Source organism: Protopterus annectens, chromosome 15.part0 (genome assembly GCF_019279795.1).
Source record: "Protopterus annectens isolate FY-2018-M chromosome 15.part0, PAN1.0, whole genome shotgun sequence".
NCBI lineage: Eukaryota > Metazoa > Chordata > Ceratodontiformes > Protopteridae > Protopterus > Protopterus annectens.
Genome location: NC_056749.1, coordinates 46,979,351 through 47,005,431, shown reverse-complemented (window position 1 = coordinate 47,005,431; position 26,081 = coordinate 46,979,351).

Sequence of the window (26,081 nt, the reverse complement as noted above, 5' to 3'; positions counted from 1 at the left end):
CTTTAGAGAAATACAAGTTTTTGTCTTATTCAATAAGCCCCAAATACTTACATAGACTTAAAAATAAAACAAAAGGTTGAATAAACAAAACCATATCAAAGAAATCTTTTCTCTAAGGAAAAAGAAGAATGTTTCTAGTATACCAGAAATACTAGATGAATTTAGAAATCACTTTCACAAAATTAACCATAATAATATTAACATGGAACCTAAAGATACAATAAATGAGTTTATAACCACAAATATGAATAAAAAGCTTAATAAACAACAGATTAAACTATTGGACAGGAGTATTTCATATACAGAAGTTATTACACAAATAAATAAGCTTAAATCAAACAAAGCACTGGGTAATGATGGTATTATACCAGAGATATATAAAATCCTTTCTAAAAATACATATTCATTAATACATAAGGTTTTTATTTTGGCCCAAACTGAGTTAATAACCCCCCCATCTTGGCAATATACATTTATTTCGCCAATTTTAAAACCTAATAAAGATCCAACTAGATGTTCTTCATATCGCCCATCTCATTACTTAATGTTGATTATAAAATGTTTATGAATATCTTTGCTGATAGATTGAAGACAATCATTCCCGGCATTATAGATATAGATCAGACAGGCTTCATTGTAAATAGAAATACTTTTGATAATATAAGAAGAACTTTAACATTAATAGATTTTGCAAATAGGAAAAAGAAAGATTTAACACTTATTAGTCTTGATATAAGTTCAGCATTTGATTCAGTAAGTTGGGACTATCTGTTTACCTTAATGAAGTGCACAAACTTCTCGGATGCATTTGTAAATCTAATTGAACATTTATACAAAGGAACGTTGGCTTATATTAAGGTAGGAACATATGTTTCACAAAAATACACATTCTTAAAGGTACAAAACAAGGATGTCCACTTTCTCCACTATTATTCACTTTAGTAATGGAGCCTTGGGCTAATTTGATCAGAAACAGTACTGACATAGAGGGTTTTGAAATAGATGAAAATACAACATCAAAATTCAACTTTTTGCAGATGATGTTCTAATTACATCAGCAGGATCTAATTCTTCTATACAGTCTCTATTTGATAACATGATGAATTTTAAAAGTATTTCTGGTTTAATATTCAATGAAGAAAAAACTAAAATACTACATATATATACACGAAAAAATATTCTCATTAGTGATTTTACTAAATATGTACCCAATTCAGGTCAGATAACTTTGTTAGGTATAATACTATCTAAAGATATTAAATCTATTATATATAATAATTATAATACCTGTTTTCTTAATATACAAAATCTTTTTAATACCTGGAATAATATGTTTTTTACTATGGAGGAGAGACTTACAATTATTAAAATGATAATATTCCCCAAGATTTTATACTTAATACAATCAATAATACTTCCACCTACAAAAATAATTATCAAGAAACTGAACACACTAATGTTAAATTTCTTATGGGCACCTAATTGACCTAGGATTGCATTAAAGAAACATACTAATAGCTGGTCTCAAGGGGGTATTTCTTTTCCAGACTTTAATTTATATACTATCTCTTCTATTGTAAAAGTTATTACTTTATTAATAGATCAGTCATATGTCACAAAATGGAACGATTATTGGGAGCTAATTAGTATACACTTCATGAAAATCTCCTTAACACATAAAAATATGATTGTAAATAACTCCATGTTATGGTTACTAAAGGAATTTTGTACTTCACCTATTACACCTAAACATATGGTTTGTTACCCATTAAATATTATTATTAGTTATCGTAACTTTATATTCATGCACCCTAAGTATAGGGAATGGAATTTTATTGTATTTCCTATAATGTATACTCAGGGTATGCTTTTGTCATCTACTTCTGAAGGAACTCATTTAGCTATAGACAATGATCTAAAGTACTGGTATCAGTTGATATCTGATAATAAAGTTAAAAATCTAGATTTCTTAAAACAAGAATTTGATCTAAGAGAAACTTGCTGGTTAGAGGTTCAGACCTTTAGACAACATCTCATTAATAAAATAGATTTAATGTCTATAACTGTTAAAGAATCTATTCCAACACTGATTGATTACTTGATATTAAATTTACAACATAAAGTTTCTGATAAAGGTAAACTTTCATACATACATAAAGTTATCAGACAAGAAATTTTTTACAGTGTAGATTCATACTGGAATTATTTCACTTCTATTAATGGGGACCCACCAAATCAACAAGATAATATATATTGGAATCTGCTTATAGAACTACGTCTTCCATTGTCTGGAGACTTTATACATGGAAATTTTTACATAGATCTTTTTATACACCTTTGATGATGAATAAAATAAATAATAAAGATAATCTATGTAAGAGATGTAATGTAGAAATTAATGCTGACTGGGCTCATATGTTTTATGACTGTATAAAATTGAAAGAATACTGGAAGTCAATTAATGAATTTTTGCAGGCTCTTTTACAGATAATTTCATTATTTCTAAATCTCTTATATTATTCAACATACCTGTACCTCAAAGTGTTAAAAAGGTTAAGCTTCCTTGTTATGGTCTATTCTAGCAGTGGCTAGGAAAATAATAACTAGAAATTGGATTTCAGATACACCTCCTTCGTTCAATGAATTTAAAAATGTTATGAATATAGTGTGCCATATGGAAATAAACACAATTAGGACTAGAACAAACAGAAAAACATCTTATTTTATTGTATGGGATAATTTACAAAATTTGTTAAAAAAAATTTAATTTCAATAGCATGGTATTTTAGTTTAATTAATTGATCTGATTGTAGTGGATGTCTTTGTAAATACTTTAGTTGTTTTGTTGAATATTATAATAATACCTATTTTTAATTACTTGTATAAAATTGTTATGATATTTCTCTTATATGTTAAAACAATAAACCTGTTTTGAAAAAAAAAAGAAGCTGGACTAAATAGTTTCCTCTGACAAATGTCTACATCCCTGCACTTCAAGAAAGTACTGTTATATGTATTATACTCATATGCTGTTAATAACTGCTGACCTACAACCTCTAGAAGTAATTTTTTCCAGTTACATGAGTACTCACCTTAATAGGAAGATTTTTTGCCACTCTTTCATCTGATTTAATATTGCTTCTTAAACAAAAACATTTAAACGTACAGGTTAACTGTTTAATTCTTTTTTGTTTTTTTTTTAACAAGAAACATCTTTACTAAATTATCATGTATGACATAGGCCATGTTACATTTATTTAAATGACAATAAACCATAGTGACACAATCTCATTTGAAACATTTTACATTCCAAACTGTGCCAACAGAACTGTAGCTGCAAACATTATACATCACCTTTAACATAGCCATTGTTAGTCAGTCATTACACAGCTCATTCAAATCCTGCCTTCTTTTAAATCTCGTTCGTCCTCCTCTGCATGTATTGATCTCACAGTTCTCATTTTTCCTGTGTAATTTTCTCCTACCCCCCTCTAAAGATCCCACTTCCAGTTGTTTTATCTACGTTAGTATCTTCACTACTTCTAGTAAAGTTGGTTTAGACTTTGATTTCCATTTTCTAGTAGTTGCTCTTTTGGCAGCACCATTATTAGACTCAGCAAGGCCTTACCATGTCTAAGCAGTTGAGTTTGTATCATAGCTCAAAAAAAAATTCCTTATTCACTCCAACTTACTCACCCAGCATCTACAACAGAGTAGTCTGCAGGGAAAAGATTTAAAATCTATCACCTCATTGCACTATTATAAAATATGCTCCCAGTTACCTCTTTCTGCAACATCATACCTCCAACATTTGTTGTCTATCTTAGGTATTTTTATGCCACGAGTAGACTTCAAAGTATTTTTCCTATGTAAGCTCTTCCAGGCAAAGATCCAACATTCTCTAGATTTTGTTGCATATGTGGGAGACATATATATATATATATATATATATATATATATATATATATATATATCCTCTCATTGTTTCCTTGTGAAATGCTTATCTAATATCTCTTTCCAGTCCTTTCTAACCTCCTCTGATTAATTCTTATAGTTATCATGCAATATTTTATATGCTGTACTAATTATTCCTTTCTTAATGGCAACTTCTGTTCTAGATTCTACTAAAAACTCTACCACTGCTGGTCTTTCATTTAGGATCCTCCTATTTCTTTCTCTTTGCTTATACTCTGATATCAATCCTTGATATGGAAGGCAGTCTTTAGCCTGCAATCCAAATAAGTTCTTGGCATCTTTCCATTCTATTACCTTTCCCTCTCTAGTTATTTTCCACCAGTACCTTGGTTTTGACAGTTTTCTCCAATATATTCCCATCCCCTCTTGCCTATTGTCTGTATCCCTAATTACAGTCATCCCTTTTGGCAGAATCTCCTTTCTCCATTCCTGTATTGGCTTAATTCTTTGAAAACCTTTTGCTACTTTATGAATATAATATTCTGTATGATAATTGTTCTCTTTAAAGGTCTGCATCCAAAATCCTAATCTCTCCTTGTTACTTGAGCTTCCCCCCATTTCATCATCTCTTTCTACTTTGACTTATAATTTTCTGCTTGTGCTATGTATAGGAGCCATAATTGTGCTGCTCTAAAATATACATTCAACTCAGGTAATCCCAATCTGCCATGTTCTTTTGGAAGAATAATCTTATCCCACTTGACTCTTGCCATCTTCCCCTCCCAGATACAATCCTTCAGTTCTTTGTTAATTGCTATCAACAACCTCTCCTCTGGTTGATAAAAATATACCTGATTGTATAACACTAAAGGGACTAAAATTATTTTAACTGCTTGTATTTTACTATGAATATCCATATAACAGAGCTTCCATTTTCTCAGTTATTTTATTGTCTTTTGTTTTGTCTCTTCCTACATATCTTTAGCTGCCACACCAGTGTCACTTTTAATCCATACTCCTAAATACTTCATTTTATCATGTCCACATAAATATGGATATTGTTGAACCAATTCGTATGTGGATACTGCTTCATTAATTTAGTATCCTGAAACGATTTGAACTGTCTCAATATGTTCCACAGCACTGTAATGTCCTTTTCTGGTTTTCTCAGGTATAAAATAATGTCATCTGCAAATACAGCCAGCTTTTCTTGACTACCATACCAATTATATCCTTGAATTTCTGAGTCCCTTGTTTTCCTTGCCAATGGTTCTAAATATAATGCAAATGGCAATGGGGAGAGAGGACACCCCTGCCTGGTTTCTCTGCTCAAGCAGAGATCATCAAAGAGGACCTCACCCATTTTAATTTTCACCTGCGATCCTTCATATATCCTCCTAATTAACCTTATAATTTTACTAGGGAATGCAAATTCTTCCATTGCTCTGTTCATAAAATCCCAGCTTACTCTGTCAAATGTTTTCTCTGCATCAAGACCCACCAGCAGCAGTGATATTTTCTTATGCTCTGTTTCCCTCTGGATCATCACTGTTCTGTTTAAGTTGTCAAATGTTTGCCTCCCTTCCACAATATTTTAAGACATTGCAGCTTCTCATACATATATGTTTTTAATGGTAAAGGAAGGGTTAATATGTTATAGTAACCTGCTGGTTTTTGGTAATTGGTCCGTATTCTCCTTTTGGGGCAGTACTAAATGAATATAAATGAAAATAAATGTTCTGAATTCACTCTGATGAAGTTTCTGAATAGACAGAAATGAAAGCGCTTAGGCACTTGTGTTTTTATTATGATTTGTGATATAATAAACTGTAACTTGTGACTTTCTCCCTCCGAAGTTTCCTTCTTTGTTTTTGGTTTGTGAGGTTTGGTGTGCTGTAGTCATGGAATATAAATACATGTCAGTGTAATCCCCCTCCCTTGCCAGTAGCCCCTTAGTATCTACCATTATTGTATTTTTTCCTCTTCTATTACTATTAGAGCTCCTCTTGCAATGAATATAATTACTCTTCTCTTTGCTTGCCCTAGGTATTCCACTGACTAACCATCCTGAAAAACTTTCTTTATGAATTTCACATGTTCATTTCTTTCCAGTGTGTCTCCTGTAGCATAACTATTTGCACTCTACATTTTTTAATATAGTTCACTACTCTTTCTTTTTTTGGATTTATCTGTGAGACTAGTAATGTTTAAATACATTATAGAAAGAATCACATTCTTGAGGGATTATTATTCCCTCCTTTTATGTATAACAGCTGTTTTGTTAAGTGTCTAGTTCCAACTTTTGTGTTACATGCATGCACTGTTTGGCAGGTTAATCTTTTATACAACTGTTTCTTGTCATTTCCATTTGAGCCTATGTCACATCTTGCAGCACTTTTTGTTTTATTGAAAACCTTCAAATAAAAATACACACAATACCTCCCCATCCCCCCGCTCCTCCCCACACCCCAATACCCCAGTATAACCTACTAACTTAATAACACACAAAAATATGTACATCTTCAAATATTGAAGTTTTACCTCATTAACAAGAACATAAGTACCAAACTGGCAGCCACACGCACAGACTCCAGCTTAACAGAAAGAAAGCTTATCCATGCTAAGATGCATGGTGGACTCTGCAATTCTCTTAAGTGCTGTCTGATTTTGTCTTATCTTTATAGCTGTTATAGCTGGGAAAACACTTGAATGCTTTCAGAAAACATTTTCTACAAGCCATTTCTCTTTATCACATTGTTTGCTAGTGACATGAGAACCAGATACAGGACTGTTTACTAGAAAAAAGGCCATGTAATATTCAAGATTCTTTTTCATTTACTTGCTTTCTGTCAAAACATGTTACTATATAAAGCTAAAGATCTTAACACAGTCATTCCCCTATGCAAGAATGAGAAAAAGCACACTAAGTTTTCTTTTGTCATTCTCTGTTAACCAGATCCCCCCTTTTCTGTTTGTTTTACATTGCAGTGCCTACATTTCTTAAAGCTAAACAAGGAGAAAGAGAAAAGTGAGAAAGAAACAAAAAGACTAAACAGAATTACCTGTTTTCCCTTAATAGCAACTTTTTGAGTGAAAAGTATTTCAGCAGGTCGCTACCACTCCTGTATAGTGATATTAGTTTATATGGCTTAGATTGAATATATTTGGCACTTTTGCAAATTAGACTATTTTAATGTTCTTTTTAGGGCTTAATTTCATAACCATCTAAACCAGTGGTTCTCAACCTTTTCCAATGGCGACCCACCTTTGTCCCAGCAAAGTCCCACTGGGCCCGGGCGAGCCGCAGGCACCAACGACTTTTTTATATCTATTCTACATTCTACAATCTACATACCTGAAAAACAGGAATTTCAATTGCAAACTTATTGTTTTTGTATCGTGAATTTAATGCTTTTTGTATACATCTGTCATTCTGTCTGTCTGACATACAGCTGCTGATAAATTCTGACGGTCTAATGCAAGTATACAAAGACTCAAAAAGCTAAACGTTGCATTGTAATAGTAAAGTAAGACTGTTATTAAACATATGACAACCAGTACGGAAACTAAAAGTCTCTAAATTTAACTAAAAAATGATGTCGAAGATGTTTGTTCAGCAGTTGCACTGTTCACGCCTAGTGTGACGGTTGGGACTGCATTCTGCTGACGAGTAAACTGATTCGGGGGCTAATGGTTGTCAGACACAGTCTCAAATCATCGGAAACACGGAGCTTATTCCTGTACTTAGTCTTCATGGCAGTCATCGCCGAGAACCCTGTTTCACACAAATATGTTGTTGCAAAGGGCAATAGGAACGACATCGCTTCCTGTGAAATAAGTGGATATTCGTTGCCCACATGTAGCCAAAAGTCTGACAATTTCAATTTGTCAAATTTAGTCTTCAGAGTGGTGTCACAAGACAGTTCTATTAGCTGTGACTCCATTTCTGCTGCCAATGACAGTGAGGTCACATCTGTTTCAAACGGATTTCTAACCCATTTGAAGTTCTCTGTTGGCAGTGCTGGAAAATATTGCAGGAATTTTCTGCGCAATAAATCAAATGACCGACTACGACAGTTTGTATTGCTGCCTGTATCACATCCGTTTCATGCTCAACATTCATTAAATGCTCTGACAAGAGCAAAAATGCATCCATGCGTCCTGTGCAACACGAATGCGCCAGTGCTCCAACTTCTGTATAAAAGCATTAATTTTGTCAGCATGTCTAAAGATATCATTGGCACGTCCTTGCAATGCCAGATTCAAGTCGTTGAGTCGCCAAATACGCCAACGAGATAAGCCAACTTTGCCAGCCATTCTGTGTCAACCAAATGAGCAGCCAGTGGAGAGTTCTTGCTGGACAGAAACTGAAACACTTCGCCGCGCAATTCATACAATCTCTGAAGAATTCTTCCTCTTGATAACCAATGCACCTCTGTGTGAAGGAGCAGGTGAACATGTTCTGACCCCATTTCTGAACACAGTACTTCAAACAGGCGTATTCAAAGCACTAGCTTTGATGAAATTCACCATTTCACTCCACTGGCAAGAACGTTGTGCAGGTCTTCGCTCAATTCCTTGGCTGCCAAAGCCTCTCGGTGTATGAAACAGTGATACGACACAGCTTTTGGAGCCATGTGTTTTACTCGTTGAACCAAACCTGATTTCTTCCCTGTCATGGCAGCTGCTCCATCTGTTGTAATTCCAATGCAGTTATCCCAATTCAAACCATTTTCTGTAATGAACTTGTCCAGTACTTTAAAATTTCTTCGGATGTCGTTTCGAGTTGATAGTTCATTGCAAAACATGAACTGCTCGCGTCAACACATGCTTCAGCCACGTTTACAAAACGAACATAAACCATGAGCATTGCACAGTTGGCAACATCTGTTGATTCGTCCAACTGTATTGCGAAGATTTTACTGGTTTTCAGCATTTTAACAAGTTGCTCATTGACATCAGCTGACATGTCTGCAATGCGTCTGCTAATAGTGTCATTAGACAGCGGAATGGTGCGCAACTGTTTGGCCATTTTCTCTAAAATGGCCTGCACCATATCGAAGGCAGACGGAAGAATTAATTCTTCAGCAATAGTGTGCGGCTTTTGGCCTTTGCAATGCGTAATGCCACTTTATAAGGCGCTGTAACGGGCCGTATTAATGGTTGCACATTTTATAAATCGACTCTTCTGTTTCTGCAATTCATCGCGTTTTCGCTGAAAAAATTCAATGGGTTTACCTTTAGTTTCCAAGTGTTTGGTGTTCTGATGCCTGATTAATTTGGATGGCTTCATGCTAGCACTGGCCAAAACTTCCGAACATATAACGCATTGTGGCTGTTGAAGCTCATCCGATCCGGTTGCAATGAATACAAATTTCAGGTATGCCTCGTCATATTTTCGCTTAGGATCTTTTTTCTTAGGAGCGAAGGTTTCGGGCATACATACTGCGTCTTCTTCAGCTTCATTTTCATCAGCAGCTGCACTTTCAGAAGGATTTTTTAATTTCAAATATTTTTCCATCGTTATTCAACAGTGATTGCTAGTATCGACTTCTAATGACGTATGCACACTAGCTAGCATGCACAACAAACAACCCGCACAAAATTACGTCAAAGCAGTAGCCGTAACATCATCAGCCCTTAATTTCAATTTTGTCAGCTTATTCGTAACTGTGTGTCAGAGACTGATAAATAAAAAAAATGTTAATATACCGATCAACAATACACTACTAAAGTTGCCGACACACAAATAATGTTGCCATTGCATCCTCACAATTAGAAACACCTCAGGAATGCCATGTTTGACTTTACATTCAAAAATATACTCTTTACAATTACAATAAAAAATATGGTACTGTACAGCTCAGAGTTCCTTTATCTCTATCTATTTTGAGCCAGCCTCAAAATTCAGGGATGTTTACATTAGTAATGCAAGTAAGAGAGCAGATGTTAAGCAAGCTGGCCTCCAAGCAATGGTATGAAAAAAAAAATCTGTGTTTACCATACCCATAACTGTGATTTTGACAATGCTATTATATATTCTGGAAAAAGATGAAGTAGGAAGCCATATATTCCTTTGTCAGTCAAACCGAATCCAAAGTTCTTTGTCTTCGTCTTCTTCAGCTTCATTTTCATCGCTGGATCTTGCACACGGTGACTGTTCGGCAGCTGCACTTTCAGAAGGCCGTTTTAATTTCAAATATTTTTCCACACTAGCTAGCGCCGCCGCGTGTCACGCACGCACAACAAATAATTACGTCAAAGCAGTAGCCGGACAAAAATAGCCCACCAGAATACTTCATCAATTTTTCACAACTTTTTGTGGGAGCATCCGCGACCCACCTGTGACAGCTACGCGACCCACAGGTTGAGAACCAGAGATCTAAACAATCTCACTACAGTAATAACATTTTGATTCCCTCACTGTGCCTAGACACAGCTATTGTCAGTGGTGGGATAGTAAGGTACTGCTTACCTTTTATGGCTATCTTTTTAATGTATTTATTCTGTCGTTATACTTAACTTATTGCTCTGAGGCATACATTAGGTAAGCAGTGGTGCCGTGCAGGGATGTAAGCATCTGCACCCCCCACACATCACAATGGTAGGCTTTCTGAGATCCTCCATTGTGTCTACTAACTTCCAGCCACTACAAAGCTTCACTGCTCAAGTAGGATCTCTACATATCCGCTTCAAACTAATCAGACATTCATGTACCCATTCCTCACTTCCCTTGGCTCTCTCTCTGGTGCCAGAACTTCTTCTCTAACCTGGATCATTAACGGTGTAGAGGTATGCTTTGTCTCTACTTCAGTGGGGCAACTACGTAATGCTGTTTTGGTGTATTCTTGATTTTTTAAAGTTCACACTTCGTAGTGGCTCATCCCCATTTTAACATAAGGCTTATTTGACAGGCTTTTCCTTATCAGAAAGTCAAGTTCTTTATTGAATGAACTAGAGATGGCTTGAGCTGTCAGTAGATTTGAAAATGATGGCATGAGACTAAATGTCGCTGCTGCCGACAACAAGACCTTAAGGCTTGAAGTGACTTACTTGGAAAATTTAAAATGTACCGGTAGGGAAAACCAAGAAAGGTAAGATTGCTGATATGTTATTATTAATTGGTGAGTAGGTTTAGGACTCCTTAGAGAAAGAAACCTGACATGGTGTTTATACTATTTATGTGTAGGCAAGAAAACAGCCTCTGCAAATGAGGGTTAGCGAAGCTGAGTACCTTTTAAGATAAAGAGAACTGGATGAAAATCATGCTATACATTACTGAAAGCACTTAACAGTGGCAATGTAATGTAAATTGTCTTTTGTTGAGGCTATGTTAGTATAAAAGCAAGGAAATCAAGCCCCTGTTTTGCTTTCCCACACCTTACAAAACCAGTCTTGGAAGAAGTACTGTAGTAAGACAGGCAGGGACATTTAGAATTACTTGGTGAAGGCAAAACAGGGTCACTGAGTACTGCCACAGAGAAGGCCGTATGAAACCATGAAGTAGAAATGCATGTGGAATGCAGGTTTCTCTGTACAAAAGGGTCTGGTGCGTGTGTGCGTGCATGCGTGTGTGTGTGTGTGTGTGTGTGTGTGTGTGTGTGTGTGTGTGTGTGTGTGTGTGTGTGTGTGAACACATGCTTATGTGCATGTGTTTGTGTACCTGAGAGTCTGGTGTGAGTATTTACTGTGACCACAGAATAGAATACAGTGATATTTTAACATTACTATGTCAGCATTATTGGACAATTTAGCACCGCAGTTCCAGTATCATCACTAAAGTATCTACACTATACCAGCATCAAGTTTTAGAGTTCAAGTAAACACTTTCAAGTTACAGCATAAGAATTTAACGTATTCTCGTTTTCTGCAGCAGAATTTACAGATTAGGGTAAATTCATTTGCATTGTAAATTTCATGCCGATAAGGGCATAAATATACAAAAAATGTTTTATATAATTGCTTTCCATGTGTAGATAAGTAGAGAAAGAAAAGCAGCATTTTAAGGTTAATAAAGAAGAATAAAACAAAACAAAATTCAGGTTGCTATGAGTTTAAAAGCTATTTGGCATACAGTTTCTGTAGATTGAGTTCATTGTGTTTATTGTGTTTTATACACACACACACACACACACACACACACACACACACACACACACACACACACACACACACACACAAAATTATACTTTGAGGAAAAAAGATATAGGAACAGATTCAATAAAGCCTATACTAAGTGTGCACATATTCAAAAACATTCTTATCACATTTTTTTGTGCTTTCTAGTCACTCAGAAAGATTACACTGTGTACATGTAGTCTGCACTTTGTGGTAACCTTTATGAATCCCTGTCAGTATTAGAGCTGCAAGAATATCAGTAGGAAAACTAAAATTAGGAGGAAGAATGTGAGTTATGTCTGTGTCTGTTCACTCAGAATGGTGTACACTCAGTGTAGGTGTTATTGAATCTTGGGGATAATAAAAATTGGTAAATGAGATAATAATGTGGTACACCTAACTAATCCTGATATTTAAAGTAATGCACTGTTCTTTCATTTGTATTGACTGTATCTTGTCAGCAAGGTCACCAGTAGGTATTTCTGACACCTTCTCCCACAGATGCACTCAGCTGTGGCAAGAATTTCCTATGCATCATGTCAAAATTATTTTACAGTTTGTAATTAGTGTATTGTTTTATAATGTGCATAGAGTGATAGTATATCTTTATGAATGTCTCCTAAATGTCTCTTAAATTAACCTGTGCCCAAACTCTTTTGGCAAATGAATACAATAAATGCCTAAGCAAAAGCAGAATAAGTACTAATCCAGTAAATACACTTTATTGTTTTAAACAGAAGCATACAGCAGCCTATGATAACATATCTGCTGTGATTCACTGCATTATTACATCACAATAAAGCAAGCAGTGCGTCACTGCGAAGTCAGTAACAACTTAGTTCAGCTTGCATTGTTATGTAATCACAAGTAACACTGTCACACAAGTCTACAGTCATTTAATGTCAAAGGAAGGATTATAGGAGGTTACTACGCTAATGGACCTAGGGCCCTTACAAGCCTATTTATTTATCTCACATTTGTTTACCGGGAAAGTCTGACTGAACTCGTGTCCTTTTTCAGTGGAGGCCCGGGGAGATGAACTCCAGTAAACAGTATAAAACATGTAGGTAAGATAAATAATACAACAATAATTCAAATAGCATGCGAATTGAACAACAGGACAAGACTAGGCAATACACCATCTAGTGGAAACAATAACAAAAGAACAATACTTGTATTTGGACAAGAAGAAGGCAAGTTACAAGTGAATGAAGAAGAGAATGCGGTGTGTAGTAAAAAATAGCAACAACTATGACAAATGTAGATAAAGAGCTCAGAATTAATTAGAATTATTAATTAGAAATTAGAAATTTAGTAAAATTAGAAACTGAATTAGAAACCTAGCCAAGTACAACCCCTGTTCCCAAGAATATCAAAGTATTAAGCAGAACTAAGTCAACAACGTCTGCCTCTGCCCAAGAGGGACACAGGTATTTGCGGGTTTCCCAGATTCATTTAATGGTCATTGCAGCTGCAAACATTTGAATTAAAAGAATGTGGGAAGTTGGAATATTGGTTAAGGTGTTTAACTTACAGACACAAGATTCAGGGTTTGAGTCTCACATGGGGTAATTGGCTAGGCTTAAAATGGCCCACAAGTGCAGTTAGCCTAGTACTAATCTATGAACCTATGTGCCTTTTGAGTAATATCAGAATTGACAAGTCTTTATTTTCATAAAACTAAAAGATTGATATATCTGTCTTGAAAGGTACCTTAGTTAGTGGGAAAACAGCAGTTCAGAGGTGTACAATCCTATTTTGATAATAAAAGTCATCAATAATATCAAAGTAAGTTTTTTTTTCATTAATATTTTAAATCTATATTATCTCATGGGGTGTATATTGATTACACTTAAAGCTATTACTCATCAAAATGCTTAGATTCTACTGAGATGTGAAAATTCAAGGAACAGATTGAGTTTATGTTAAATGCAAACATCTGCTAATAGGTTGGGATTCAGAAGCAATTAGTGCAATGTTTTAACAAGAAATAACATAGTGAGTGGTGATCAGGGCTAGCCTGAGCAACTGCTGGGCCCAGTTTAGACCATAATGCTAACCATTCCCATACTGTTCCACCCCCAGCCCCTTTCCACCTGCTGACCTCCTAAACTTAAGATATTTTCAAATTAGGTGTTAGGAATACATGCTCTACCTGTATGTTAAACACCATATATTTATCTATTCGCTTTTATTTTGCAAAAGCATGTTAAAGTAAAAGTGAACTGTCAACATACTTTGGTAAGTTAAGGCTCTATAAACACCATCATTTTTGAGAAGTGTTGCAGACTCTGAAATAGGCTCATTTGAAACATGAAACATGGTAAAATCTTCTGAGTCATATACTCCAGATCTATTGTCCCATGCCCAGTGTCCTTGGATACCAAGGCATGCCCACTGAATGAATCAGTAGGATAGGCTTGATGGTTATTTAGAGACTGAAGGTGCCAAAAGAGCATGAATGTTTTCTAAACTCCATTATATATTATCTCATATTAGCTCTTTCTTCCTTCATAGGCTTCCAATCACCTCCTGTACCCTCTTTAAACTGCTGGAGCCCCTTGCCAAGTTAATTCTGGTATCTTGTTACAGATAGCATGCGTCTACAGAAACCACTTAAAACTGTTGAGCTACCACAGAATCCTTATAAATCATCATTATCACATCAAGTCTCTGTTTAGAACTGGCACATCTACACACCTCCACAATTGTAATATTTTTTTATTTGCTTAATTTGTTAAGCTGGGTACTAATGCTTGCTGATAATTTTCATCTATAGCTCAGGCCACAAGGCAGAAGCAAAGATTATAAGCAAGGATTATTTAGAGTAACGAATAAGCAGCATGTTTTGGCATGAGGGAGGATATCAGAATGCCCTAGGGAAACAAACATGGATATAGGGAGAACATGCAAAACCCACACATTTGTTTTTCAATTTTTAATGATACACTTATGCCAAAAAGACTCTTCCCCAATTTACCCACCACTTTGTATCTTTAAGCTTTATCCTCCTCCCATTTTGTATATGATTCTAAAACTATGATACCCCTGTAGTACCTTTTATGAACTAAATTATTTCTGTTACTGTGTTTCCCCTTTTAACTAAGTAGAATCATTTTTATATCCACTTTTGTCTTCCTCCACTGACTACACACATCTCATATTTTACTTCTCTTTGAATATGTTACTCCAACTGTAGCAAGTGTCAGCACATGTTTCTTTGCTATACTCTTGAATTGGTAACATATCACACGACTTGGTGATCATAATTTATCTCACATCACTGTATGTTTTTTTTTATGCTGCTCAAGCTGGCATTTGTTTTTATTTGTAATGGCTTTCATTGGCAACCAGATCATGTATCCCACATCTTTAATCTCATATAACTTTCCTTCCATATTTTATCATATTTTATCATATTTTATCATATTTTTCTTCTTTACCAAAAGCTATACCCAGCAAATTAATTTCTGTTTTTGAAAAAGGAATTCCCATATCTTTAACTAACTCACCAAAAATAAACTTACATTTTCCTTTATTTATATTTAACCATACTTTGCTAATACACATATATCCCAGGTGGTTGCATTAATCCATTCTTTATTTTTTGCAATTATCACATCATCTGCACAAGACAAATACAGTTATGCATTTGAAATTGTACTACAAACTAAACATTCTTCTCTAATAGATTATCCTGCCTTAATTATTATTGCATTCACGATTAAAGAAAATAAAACACTACTTAAAGGACACCCTTGTTTAACCCCTCTTTTAACTTAAATATCCTGACTAAACCAACCATTCACATTAATTTTGTTTCAGGAATTATTATACACTGATCTAATTAAATTAATACATTTATTATGAAAACCTTATTCTTCCAAAATTTCAGACATATTTTTATGACAAATTATATTATATGCTTGCTCTATATCACACACTATTACTTTTGCATCATTTTTCTTAATATACTTCTTACTACTTCTTTAACCAAAATCAATAAACCCTTACTATTTCTTTTCACCATCCATATGCAATACCCACTATCGATTTATTAATGAAATTACTAATTCTAAATCGTATTTTCATCATAATTTTTAATCAACATTATTTAACATTAAAGGTCTCCATTTTTTAAATAATTTAATCTTTTTTTTATATATTAACTTAACTATGCCATCAAACAAACTTTTATTCTAAATTCCATTACTTAACCCAAAAATTAAACATTTCAGCAAAATTTTCTTCTTATCCATATTCATTCTTTTTATAAAATTAATTTGTTATCCCATCAAGCCCTGGCATATTATCTTTAGAAATTCTTTATAAAATTCTATCTAATTCTTTAATCCCAATTATTTTAACTAATTCTTGATTTTCTTCATTCACAAATGTTTTAAATACCAAAAGTTTTTTTCTCATGTTTATTTAATCATACGTTCTGATAAAAATTCAATCTCTTTCTTTATATTATTTTTCATGTTTATCTTCTCTTTTCCACTGAAATTATGTGTCTGGGTCTCTGCTTTTGTACTCATGCAGTCAACATTGTTCATTTCCATGTACCTGTCTTACCACCATGTAGGTAATGCACACTGTCTTTTTGGACTGACATGTACCTGACTGCACATTCCACTGCCCATGACTGTGCCCCCTACTTCCAGCCTACCATGGGGAGTGAGAATGTTGTACTGTCATGTTATGGTGCACATGGGATGACATATGTCAAGGTGCAGTATTACCATAAGATTTATATGTTGTATACGCATTCACGTTGGTATTCTAAAGCAGGTTATATGTGGCTTGTTGCCAGCCTGTACCACTCATTTCAACATTTGCTCTTAACCTCTTCATGGAAACCTTTGCTTGTTCTGCTTGTTTCTACTTAGCTTTGATATTCATTTCACTCACACTGATCAACACCATTGCACTGCACCACTGTTCTGCACATTGATGACAGGGTAATTCACATTATGCTCCTTTCTATAGTGCACATAATTCTGTAATAGGTGTATATTAGGCCTGTATGTCACTTTTCTGTTGCGTTTGCTTAGCAGGGTCTGTATTGCAAACCAGTGTAGCACAATGTAGCAATCATTGTTTTTGCTTTGTTGTTTTGTTTTCATCACTGTTATCATCTTCATTTTATTATATAGCCTTTATTTTTGTTTTTCTACATCTATGTTCTTCTCTTATGCAATGTGGACTGTGGACGTAGATGTGGCATGGCAGTGGCCACTGTACCCAGTACTGGTTTTTCATGACCTACTGGATCTCCATCAATCTCTAGGTCAGACTCACTACATGGAGACAAAGGCCGTCTTGTGGATGGTGACCTAGGATATTTGCTGGTTCCTTTCGGTTTTGTTTCATCATTGTAGAGGGAGGGTGGGCTCTCCAATGGGAACATTACTGAGAAGGTCTGCTGGGTCACCCAGCAGAAAACTGAAGTGCTGGTTATGGCTGTGGCAGACATAAGGCTGGACAGCCAGATTGGCTGCCTAGAATGCATCATCATGTGACTTACAGAGTCACACAGCCATGATGGAAGTTACAGAGGTCTCTGTCTTCTGGTTGGGTGCACCACTGTGCAGCTGGTCAGTCAGTCCTTACTCTCCTTTATCCCCATCAGGTTGTCTCCTTTCCTCATTTGTCACTTCTCCCTCGTTTGTTGTCTAATCCTCCTAATTACCAGTTGTCCTTCCAGTGTCTGTTTCTATCTCTGTTTAGTAGTCATCCTTTTCATCAGCACCTCCTCTGTATCTGTCCTTCTGTTTTTTTGTGTCAGTTTGTCTGCATCTGCTGCTATTCCTATACCCTCCTTCCTACCCTCACTTAACGCAATCTACATTACTCTTCTACCCTATTTAGAAGAAAATAAAACAGTGGTGCTTGTCTCATAATTAATATATATGTAGGTACACTTGTTTAATCAAGTGTGGCTTAGGTTGACATCTGCTTTGTTAACATACTGTAGTCCACAAAACAGATGGTCAACAGTTGTGAGAGATCCATAAGTCTCCATTATAAAGAATATTATCATTCCACAGGGAATACATGATTTCTTGAGTTGGAATATATAACTAGATGGGAGTGTGGGTGTCTTGTCCCTCTGCAAAAAACATGTAGTTGAGTTTGCATGGTACCAGGTTAATTCTTGGGGCAAGCACTGAGGTTGATATTATTATATAAGTGTTAACACTGACAGCGTATAGTGGATTCAGTTTGGAATACTTGATCAGCACTCACATGCACAGACACACAAAAATATATATGTATGTGTGTGTGTATATATATATATATATATATATATATATATATATATATATATATATACAAATACAATAAATGGATGAAAGCGCTATTGATTCTGATTTCCTTACTGTTTTGGTCTTTGAAGTTTTTATATATATATATATATATATATATATATATATATATATATATATATATATATATAAATTGAATCTACTTTTCTTTTTTGAAATTTCATTATTTCGAAAAAGAAAAGTAGAGGACCACTTACGCGAAAGTGCACTTAAATGAAAGTGCACTTTTGCTGATACTGTGGCATGGTTTGAAAGCTATCTCAAAGACAGATTCCAGTCTATTAAATGGGAAACTGCCTTATCTTCTCCTCTTCCCTGCTTAACATACTGCTCCCAAATTGTTACTAACCTAAACACCACACTTACTGCTAGACTTCAGACTAGATACCACAAAATAGCTAGATTTGCAACCCTACAGATCTCACCACTGTCTCTCACTTAAATACTTAAACTGGCTAGAACTGCCTCAACTCCCTCCCTCTCTCTCAGCTCCAAACTATACATGCAATCCTATATCAGCCATCCTTTTGTCCAGCCTTACACCCTATCATCTCCCACTATGCTCCCACAGGAAACCTCTGTAGCTCTTCTTAAGACCTTCTAAAAATGTATAAGCCCAAATCTAAAGCAGGACAAAACATATACAGCTACCACCCCTCAATGGAATGGAATAAGCTACCTCTCGAGATTCGAGCACAGGCTCATCCCAAAAAGTTTAAGCTAGCACTAAAAGAACATCTTACCAAAAAGTGGATCTGCCAGTGCTCAAACCCTCCTTGAAAATTCTTCATCTCCTCGCCAGACTCTCCTTCTACACTTTCCCATTCAATAAACTCCTCTCTGAATAGACATTTTCCTGCAAATGTTCACAAAATATATTTGTTTTTGCAACTATACCTTTAAAATTTGTTGAACCACTAAATACTTTTGCTTTATTTCAACTTTTCTAAACCAGTTTGCTGTAACTCCACTTATATAATATTTGTGATAATCTATCATTCTACTATGTATGTACTGAAGCTTTTTCTCCATTTGTTTATTAAACCTTTAACTTGCACCATATGTTTATTAAGTATGTACTGGACCTTTTCTCCCCGGGCCTCTGCTGAAAAAGGGCTTCGGCTCAGCCAGACATTCCCGGTCAACAAATGTAAAATAAATAAATAAATAAATAAATAAATAAATAAATATTGGTTTTATACTTTAAAACGCTGAAATTTCATAATGTTGAAATTCAAAACATTGAGACCATAACATCGAAAATGCAAAACACTAAAAACCCAAAACAACAAAACTTCAGAACATTGAAAGTTTGCTTCATAACATTGAAAACTACAAAGCATATGTAAATAACATCCAACTAGAACAATACCAAACTAACAAACATACTTTTTACTGTGTTTCTGCAGGGGGCAGGCCCCCTGCACCCCTCATGGGGGGGGGCTCTGCCCCCCCCCTGTAAGTTAAATATATCAACTCCAAGATACAGTGGAAAAAAGTTAATTTCCTAACCTTGCTGTAACATAATCACCATACAGAATATAAACATATGGATGTTTTGCTTTTATGGAAGTTAAGTCAGTGTTCTGAGAAGTGCTGGGAGAAGTGAGTAGGGGGAAAAACTGTTTATGTTGCCAATCTGTATATGTTTTTAGGCCATACAGGTAAGTGATTTAGACATTATGTTTACATTCTGTACAGTGATCGCTATACAGTGAGGTTAGGAAAGTAACTTATTTCCACTGTAGTGCGATCTTGGAGTTGGTATATTTAATTTACGAGGAGGTGTGGGGGGCAGAGCCTCCTACATGGGGGGTACAGGGGGATTTGTCCCCCTGCAGAAATGTAGTAAAAAGTGCGTTTGTTAGTTTGGTGTTGATATAGATAGAGGGGATGTTATTTACATGTGTGTTGTAGTTTTCAATGTTATGATGCACACTTTCAGTGTTCTGAGTTTTCGTTGTTTTGGGTTTTCAGTGTTTTGGGATTTCGATGTTATGGTCTCAGTGCTTTGAATTTCAATGTTATGAAATTTCAATGTTTTAAAGTAGACCCATATATACACTTTTTCTCCCTCTTCTTATACCTCACTTTTCTTCCCTTGTCCTTCTATGTGCTTCTCTGCCTTTCTTTTTTAACCAATAATTGTTTGTTAAGTAGAATTTTTGAAATTTAATAAAAAGTAAAGCAAATCTATATATAATTGTGCACATTTTTTACAATCTAATCACATCAAGGAATTTAGTTTTTTTGGTACAGTATTATTTATTGTAATAAGACTGTAATTTTCTTTTTGTACACCTCTGGTGAAGATTTTAATTTTGCCCAATAATTGTAATCTGAATTTAAATTTTTAGGTCTTAGTTTTATAATATGCATTTCTTTCTAGCATACAGATGAGTTCCAGAAAACCATGAAGAGAAAAGTTAGGCTGGGATTCATTAAGGTGCCGCAACATGTCCGGTACCTTTTTGCAATTCAGCAGTTACCCTAACATGGTGCTGCAAAGTGCTCTAGCATGAATACGTGCAGCTCCATGTAGAGCTGACCCTGTGGCCATGCTGAATGCTAATGAGGTAGTCTTTGGGAGAGGCATATGCTAAATAACCATGTGTTCTTTCCCCTGTAACTACTTCCAGGAAGTCATGTATATGGCCAAGTGATTCAACAAATCACTTGACCATGTATGTTAGCACCTGCATCACCACCACATTGCATTATTGTACATGGCCAAAAGTCCGTGTTTAGCTACCAGCCACAACTGTGGTATGGGATTGGAGGGTGGGATGCACTAGACACCCGGGGGAAAACATTGGTGAACTGCCTTAATGGTACTGATTTCATGACAGGAATTGGGTAGGAGTGGGGATTCACTAGACACTAAGAACTACTCTTCTTTGTTAGTACCATAAAGGCACCAACATCACTTTGAGGATCAGGGTGGGATGACTACTAGACACCAAGGATACATTCAAAACATCATTGCCTTAACAGCACTGACTTCAGGATGGGGAGTGCTGGTGGAGTAAGGCACTAGACACCAGGGGTACATTTAAAACTGCATTGCCTTAATGACATCAAGTTCAGGATGTGGATTTGGAGTGGTGAGAACAACATGAGGGAAGACAGGTGAGGGACATGTACATGCTGTGGTGTGTGTGTGTGTGTGTGTGTGTGTGTGTGTGTGTGTGTGTGTGTGTGTGTGTGTGTGTGTGTGTGTGTGTGTGTGTGTGTGCATTTGTTTTGGTTCATAGGTTCATAGGTGTTTACTAGGCTAACAAAGCAAGGGTCTTTTTAAGCCTAGCCATGCATCTCAAATCTCTGCCAAGTTCTGATACCCTTGATAAGTTTAAGCATGGGCCTGGGAGATGAACCATTTACAAGTTACCTGTTTGGATTAGAGACATAGGTGCCAAACCAGGGATGAATATCCAGTTTCCCATTCAATTGCCCTAGTTGTACTTGAATTGGGTTAGGGAGGAACTCTGCTTCACATGGATGGGGAGCCTGTTCCATAGACTGGGTAGTCTCTGGGATACATACCTATCTCTCCAGCAGGTCCTATTTATATCACAGGCAAGGTTTAAGTCTTTAGAATAGGTAATTCTGCTACTGTTTGTTTTGTGGATATGCAGGGGGTGCATCAGAGTGGGGTCTGACAATGCCCTGTATGCCAGGCATAGATCTCCCCCAAAAGCCTGTAGGAGACAGAATATAGGGATAGGGCCTTGAGGCAGTCTGCATAGGATATATTACTTCCCCCCTGTATTCTTTTAGTGGGGAACCTCTGTGAACTTTTGTGTGCTTGCATGTGTGGAAGAGTGACTGGGAGGGAATGCCACTGTCTACATGAGCAGCAGTTTACTACAGTAATGTGCAGATTTACAGACATGCAAATTACCTGATAATGAGGTTTTTGTGGCTAATGTGTCTCTGAATCTCAAACAGGCATATTGTGGGAGCAGGGTCATTTTAGTCAAGCAGTACAGCCCTTTAATGAATCTGCAGGATACTTTTTCTCAAATTTTAGTAATTATTTTTTTCTTTCAATTGCCAAAATCTCATGTACCAAAAGTATTATGATCTCTTAATACCTCCAGGAATTATAGCATTACTTAAAACCAACATCTCTGCTTTTGTATGTATAAAATTATTTGACAATGAGATTTAAAGAATAATTCTGTATCTTCCCAAAAAATGTATTTGATGTTATACAGTCAAAGAATATCAGCTTTTATATATACCTATATATATATATATATATATATATATATATATATATATATATATTAGTTAAACTTCCTAAACTCAGTATTATTTCCCTTTTATTTTCATCAATTATATGTTGTAAATTACTTTGAGTTAAATAATTCTGATCTTTATATTTTATTTCTGCAGCGTTATTTAAAATTAATGTATATAGTCTAGATAAGCATGCTTTTGTATTATTTTCTCCTTTGATAATTGAAGAAAAATATAATGGGACAGAATAAGAAAACTTTGCATGATAAACAGCCATGTACAGGGTGTGTTTGATTCACAAAACACAAAACACAACTAATCCAAATGAAATAACAGGGTGAGCAGAGCTAATGACTGTAAATTATATACCTTGCTTGCTAATGAGACAAACAAGATGGTGGAGTGATTCATAAAGGTTTTAATGCAGTGCTACAGAACTGTGCCCACTTTATATTTGAACAGCTCCAACGGCCTGTGTTCAAACTGAGTAAATCATGGATCATGGAGTATATAAAATATATATATATATATATATATATATATATATATATATATATATATATATTAGTGTGAGGAAAAAAACACAAACAATCTTTGCATACATAACCAAATAATATAATAAGGGCAAGGCAGAATTATCATAATCTGCACAAGTGATGAAGGGAGCTGGCTCTGCCAGGAGCTGCAGTGAATGAATCACCACCCTGGCTGGAAGTTTGTGCTCTAAAGCTTTGACATTAATGCGGTGCATCTCTCTGGCTGCTGTCAGAGCATGATGCATATGTTAATTAGGGCTCATCTCATTATTTCTGAAGCACTAAATTGTACAATGAGCATAGCTGGTAAACATCATGTAGATTTCTACACAGTGCATTGACCACACCTGAACACCCATGGACAGCTCCACCTACATGAAAGGAAGCCTATTACATTATAGGTTCATAGGTTCATAGGTGTGTACTAGGCTAATGGCCCTGGGGCCTTTACAAGCCTAGCCATAGGATTTCCCTAGCATAGTGCTACCCAACCTTAGTTCCCAGTGCCTCTGTTGAGTAGAGCCACTGGAGTTATCCTAGGGGGGAATTTTCTGTTTCCCATCCACTTATCAAGATTTCTCTTGAAGAGGGTCAGTGAGATGCTCTGCTTGACATGTATGGGAAGTCTATTCCATAGCATGGGCAGTCTCTGGATTATGAACCTGTCCCACCAGCATGTTAGATTAATAGGTTCATAGGTAAGTACTAGGCTATCTGCTCGAGGGCATCTATAAGCATAGCCAGAATGTGTTGGCTTTCACCGCCCCCTTAGATTAGTTCCCTGTGCCTCTGTCCAGCAGAGCCATTAGTTCCCTGTGCCTCTGTACAGCAGAGCCACTGCAGTGATCCCCAGGGTAAATTTTCTGTTTCCCATCCACTCATCAAGGTTTCTCTTGAAGAGTGTTAGTGAGGGGCTCTGCCTAATGTAGATTAGAATCCTGTTCCAAAGCATGGGGAGTCTCTGGGACAGGAATCTATCCCTGCAGCATGTCCTATTTATCTTTGTGGTGAGGTTTAGATCTCTAGAGCGTGTGGCTCTTGGGGATTTGTTTTTTTTTTTAGGTTGAGCATGTTCATCAATTCTGGGTTGGACATGGCCCTGTATGTCAGTCAGAGATCACCTCTGAGTAAGCGGAATGCAACCGAGTACAGCTGGAGTTTCTTCAGTCGGGCTGCATAGGGCATCTGTTTGAGGCCAGTAATCCTCTTGGTGAGGTACTTCTGTGGTCTTTCCAGCTGTTGCAGGTGTCTTGTAAGGTACATCCCAAATGGGGCGTTGTACTCTATGATGGCTCTGATAAGTGATGAGTAGAGGGGCACAATAACCTCTTTTATTCTAGATGCGAACCCTTTTGTGATTAGGTGGACCACATAGAAGGATTTTCCAACCACCTTGACAATATGACTATCAAAGGAGAGATTACTATCTACTTGGGTCCCCAGATCCCTTATTACATTTTCTGTATTTAGGGGACTACCACGTATGTGCTAGTTCACAGGTACTTTGTTTTTTCCAAAGGGGATGACTATGCACTTTTTGGCATTTAGCTTGAGGCCATGATTTTGACACTAGGTATCTGTCTCAGTGAGACCCTACTGGAGGATGTCTGTATCAGCTGGAGAGTCAATTATGGCCCCCAGTTTGCAGTCATCTGCGAACTTGGTCAGCCATAGTCCTTCTGTGCTTACCTGTACCTCTGAGAAGTATATATCGAACAATAGAGGTCCCAGGACTGAGCCCTGGGGGATGCCACTTGTAACCAGTTTAGAGTTGGACCTAAAGCCTGCAACTCTCACCATGTGGGTTCTATCCATGAGCCAATTGGCAACCCATCTCATGCTGTAGGGGTTTATGTTCAGGCTGGTGAGCTTGTCAATAATACCAGAATGGGGAATGGTGTCAAAAGCCTTTGTGAGGTCTAGGTAGGCTGTGTGGACCTCCTTTCCCTCATTTAAAGCCTTGGTAACTGTCTCAAAGAAGTCCACCAGGTTTAGGAGGCATGATCTGCCCTTAACAAAGCCAAACTGGGTAGGGTCCAATGTTTGGAGGTTCCCAATGTCTCTGTTAATGAGCTCCATGATGATGCACTCCATAGCCTTGCAGACCAGGCTAGTCAGACTTATAGGGCGATAGTTCCCGTGGTCCGTTGTGGCTCTACCTTTGTGGAGCAGGACAATTGAGAGGCTGAGTTTGAACAGTGTGTTTAGGTGAGTGGTTAGTTCATTTTGGACCTCGTGTAAGATACAGCCTGGGACACCATCCAGTCCCATTGAAGTTGTGTTTTTGGCTTTGGAGGGCTGTTTTAACCTGTCTGTCAGTGATTGCCAGGGCTCTACATTCTTCTGGTATAGTTATGGGCCCTTCATTAGGATGAAGAGACTTGTTATCTTCAGTCAGTTCAAATCCCATGAGACCTATCTTCCTTTTCTATCATTCAGCATATATGTTACATCCCCCTGAAATCTGTGTTTTCTGATACTTTCAGTATAAGTGCTTCTTTTGTTCCCATTGTTAAGCAATTGAGGATATAATACAAGTGGACTGAGCTGATGGGTCAGCTCCCCTTGGTGTTTCATTTTTTTCCTTTTTTAAAGATATTTGCATTATAGTAAAGTACTTTGATGTTGTCAAGACTGGTATATTCTGTGACATCTTGAGACTTTACTGTGTCCTACCTCTCCTTTTTAAGTTTTGCACAATTCTATAGTCAGTTGTCATATCCTGCACTCCTTTGTGTTTTGCAGTCCTATTTTGGTGACTAGCTCCCTTAGCAAACTTCTGCTCTTCTCTGTGATTTCTGTTCTACTAAAACTTCTGCACTCTACCATTAGATATCCTTGACATTTCCCATTTCATACAACATTTCTCTATATGTATATTACTGTAAATGGCATCAGTACATTCCATCTGTCTGTACAGGCTTGTCATGACTAGCAG